The 4252-nt window shown below is 36.5% G+C and overlaps 1 non-coding gene across 1 annotated transcript; it reads left to right on the top strand.

The window, feature by feature from the left end:
* Nucleotides 1–2129: 2129 nt before the first annotated feature.
* On the top strand, nucleotides 2130–2236 carry LOC124895321. Its single transcript, XR_007051658.1, has one exon. It is a non-coding gene; the product is annotated as a small nucleolar RNA R71 (small nucleolar RNA).
* The last annotated feature ends 2016 nt before the right edge of the window (nucleotides 2237–4252 follow it).

A 4252-nucleotide genomic window follows, 5' to 3' on the forward strand; every position in this document is an offset into this window, starting at 1 on the left:
TCATTTAGTATCCAGTAGTCAATACAGATTCTCCATCTAGTCACCATGTAGGTGGGAATTAACTTATTTGCTTCATTTGTAACCATGATCATACCACCTTTCTTTGGGATGCAATGTATTGGGCTTACCTACTTACTTTCTAAAATTATAGAAATAATCCCATTGTCGAGCCACTTGAAGACCTCTTTCCTCACTATGCCTTTCATCATTGGATTCAACCTACATTGTTGTTGCACCCTTGGTTTAAAACCTTCTTCCATGTGTATCTTGTATACGTAAAGAGCTGGATTTATCTCTGTAATGTCAGACATCTGCCACCCGATCTCCTTCTTCCTTCTTTTTAAGACTTCCATAGCTTTCCTTACCTGTACATCAGATAAATCTGCAAACAAATAACAGGAAAGGTATCATTGCCACCAAGGTAAACATATTTCAAGTGACAAATAAGATCCTTAAGCTCTAATTTGGAGTTTCATTAAATGAAACTTTGGGAGATGGACATATTGGCCTATTCAATGGCTCAAAAGGTAATTTTGTTGTTTCAATGACCACTGAATTCATGACTTGAATTACCGCCAATGCCTCCACATCTCCATAAAGATCACGACCCACCAAAGCTTGCACTAATGGATCATCTAACAATAATAGCCTCTGATTAGGCTCAAGATCTATAAAGGATATAGTAGACAACTCTTTATATATAGCGGGCAATTTTAACGCCTTGTACACATCAAAAACCTCTACTTTATTATGCGCTCTCATTGTCATCTTCCCTGCTGCTACATGAATTAATGATTGTCCTGTTGCTCTGAAGGGTTGTCCCAAAATACATGGAATAAATAGATCATCTTCAAAGTCAAGAATCACAAAGTCCACCAGAAAGATTAGTGATCCCACTTGCACCAAGACATCTTTAATAATTCTATCTGGCCTAGCTAGGGACCTATCTGCCAACTGCAAAACAATAGTAGTAGGTTTGGGACTCCCAAGACCCATCTTTTGAGACCAAGATATGGGGATAATATTTATGCTTGACCCCAAGTCATACAATTCACGAGCTCTGATGGTCAACCTAATAGTGATCTGCAAAGTGGAACTACCTGGATCCTTCAGCTTCATGGGCAGTTTATTTTGAATCTTAGATGTGTACTCCTCAGTAAGTGTAACTGTAGCATACTATGGCAACCGGTTCTTATTTTTCACTATATCCTTTACGTATTTTGCATATTTAGGATCACTTTATAGAATATCAACCAGAGAAAGATTTACTTGAACCTGCTTTAGAAGATCAAAAAATTTCTTGTAACTGGCCTCCTCTTGATGCTTCTTTTGTCTTTAAGGGAATGTTAGAGGTGGAGTCTTCTTTTCTATATGAGTTTCATCACTTATAGTTTTTTCCTTAGCCTCTTTCTCCTCACTTACTTTAGGATTATCATCAGTGGTTGTGGGACTAACCTCCTCAGATAATACATTCTTTAACTATAACCCACTTTTTATTATAACTGTATTTATATGCTTTGGATTTGCCTCTGTATCTTCCATAGTACTTATTTGAGTGGCAACTGGATTATTCTGAACCTATTATTAATTTTGTTGCATTAGACCCTTATACTGATTTGTGTTCTGTGCCTGACTTCCCCCATGAGAAATTAGGATGATTCCTTCAATTGGGATTATATGTATTACCAAAATTCTGTTGTCCCAGACAATTTGCATTCTGCACATAGTTAATAGAATCTGGATTAGGCGTATAAGCATCTGTTGTGTGCTCACTACGTCCATAAACCTCACACCAAGAATTTACCTATTGGACTACATTAGCTGTAACTGATGCCTACAAAACCTCCAACTTCATGTTGTTCAACTGAGTAAGCATGTGATTTTGCATTGCTGCGATCTGAGTTGATAATGCAGTGAATTGGTCTACCTCTAATACTCCTAAAACCTTCTTAGGAGAACTCTTTGAATCATCATGTTATTCAGGATTCCCTTGTGAAATCTGATTCAGCGGTGTGTATAATTCGTCATAAGTCTTCTTAAGAGCTTGCCCACCTGCTACTGAATCCAAGAAAATCTTGGTATTTGTCTCTAACCCTTCAATGAAAGTATGAACAAGGACATCATTAGACTGATGATGGTGAGGGTAATTTCTGAGCATACTTTTAAATCTCTCCCAAGCTTGGTAGAGATTTTCTCCTTTCTTCTGTGTGAAACCCAGAATCTCACTTCTTAAATATGCGGTCTTCCCAGATGGAAAGAATCGGATAAGGAACTTCTGAGCCAGATCCTCCTAAGAAGTAATAGAATATGGTGGTTCAGCATGCAACAACCTCTTCGTTTCCCCAATTAAAGAAAAGGGGAAAAGAGCTAGTCTGACATAATCAGTATTCACCTCGTAGGAATATAGGTATTGCTTATTTCTAAGAATGTCTGTATGTGCTGCTGTGAGGCTTCATGAGAAAATCTATGAAGCGTATAGGGGATTCTAACCCCCGTGTGTGTAGACTTTCCAGCTTTTAACCAAAGACGTTTTGGTCATTTCCCACACCTAAACCCTTAAACCCTCTCACTATACAAGGCATTGTAGCCTCTTAAGTCTTTATTTACAAGACTCAAACACTCTGGGCTTTATAGCATAAAGGATTTTATATGTCTAAAATATATGGGTGAAGGGTTGGCATTCCTTTACCCTATGTCTCATGAATGAATGTATCATAAATGCATGTTATAACTTGTTTTATGAATTGACTTGTTGTGTTGCTATATGTATATGTGTCTTTAATATGCCTCTTCTTATGTAAATGTGATTGCCTATGATAGATTGACATGGAGATGAATAAATGTACTATTTTCTCCTTATCCTTGAGTTACATAACTAGCGTTCCAACCGCTAACCATCCCCGGATGCTACGTCCCCATGTAAAGTAGGGCTCGGAGCTTCTTCTTCTCTTCCCTCGCAGTGATTGGGTGATTGAAATGGATCGTGCATTGACTTGAAGTAGTGAGCTTCCTTTCTTTGGAAGACATTCATCTCTTGGTCTCTTATCTTTAGATTTAGTCTCTTTTGGACTTTGTTTGGATATTGTTGAGGGATTATCCCGATATATACTTGTATTGACATCGATTTTATATAGAGGCATTGTGAATGGCTGTGGACTTGGGTATATTATTTAGTTTGATGAACCTAATGAAGTCTATAGACATATCTAAGCTATGACTTTTGTCGTTGTTATTTTCGCTACCTTAACTTGTGGATTGGAGATCCTTCGACTCCTATTATTGTGATTCGAATGCACACGCAAGTGCACGTAATCGTACAAGTAATATAGTGACTTAGATAGTCAGATATCGTTCCCACAAGGACTAAGCAACTATAAATTAACCAACTTTTAGTTTTAGACAAAGAGGTATTAAGTATTGTAAAGTATCAAGATGATTGTGAAATTAAGAATAAAAATGTAAATTAATAAATAAGAAATAACAAGTTGTGAAAAGAGCAAAGCAAGCAACGGTTGTAAACAATAATAATGAGAATTCTAGGGTTGAGGCACATGGAACATATAATTCTATCTTCTTATCGCATTCTAATTAGTTATCGGGTTGTTGATTCTCATGGTTTAAAATACGATCTTGGTCTCCTGACCTCAAAACTTCTCTCTATGGAATATTGCAACTATAACTCCCATAGAGATACAACACTTTATCTAGATTCATAAAGTTATCTTCTTGCAAATGAACCAAGCTAGACTTCTAGGTATATCTCTATCCTAGATGCTAATTCAAACCCCTTATTTCATAAAAGAATAAGAACCTTGCCTCTTAATTTCTTTGTTCTATCCTATGATTCTCCTCCCGGAATCACATAGAAATATAGATTTATTTCAATGGTGGCCACTTATCAAAATAGTAAGCTCAAGAAATTAAGAACAACCCAGATGATAATCCAAAAAGAAACTATGATAAAGAATATCAAAGAATAATCATGTTCTTGGCCTCAACCCCAGAACATGGGTTTTTAGCCACTCATGTTTGAATTCAAAATAAAAAATAAGCAATTAACTATACCAAGAATTAATCTTGAAGTGAAGAAGTTCAAAAGAAATTGTAAGAACCCTAAGAAAGAGAATTTTATGTTTTTCCGCAGCTACTATGCTTTCCAAAGTCTCCCCAAATTGTTTTGAATTTTTGTTTTATAGCTCGGCATAAAAAACTTGATTTAGACCTTTGGCGCATCGCACTGTGCTGTCAAATG

This window comes from Capsicum annuum, unplaced genomic scaffold (assembly GCF_002878395.1).
Source record: "Capsicum annuum cultivar UCD-10X-F1 unplaced genomic scaffold, UCD10Xv1.1 ctg81309, whole genome shotgun sequence".
In the NCBI taxonomy this organism is placed as follows: Eukaryota; Viridiplantae; Streptophyta; class Magnoliopsida; order Solanales; family Solanaceae; genus Capsicum; species Capsicum annuum.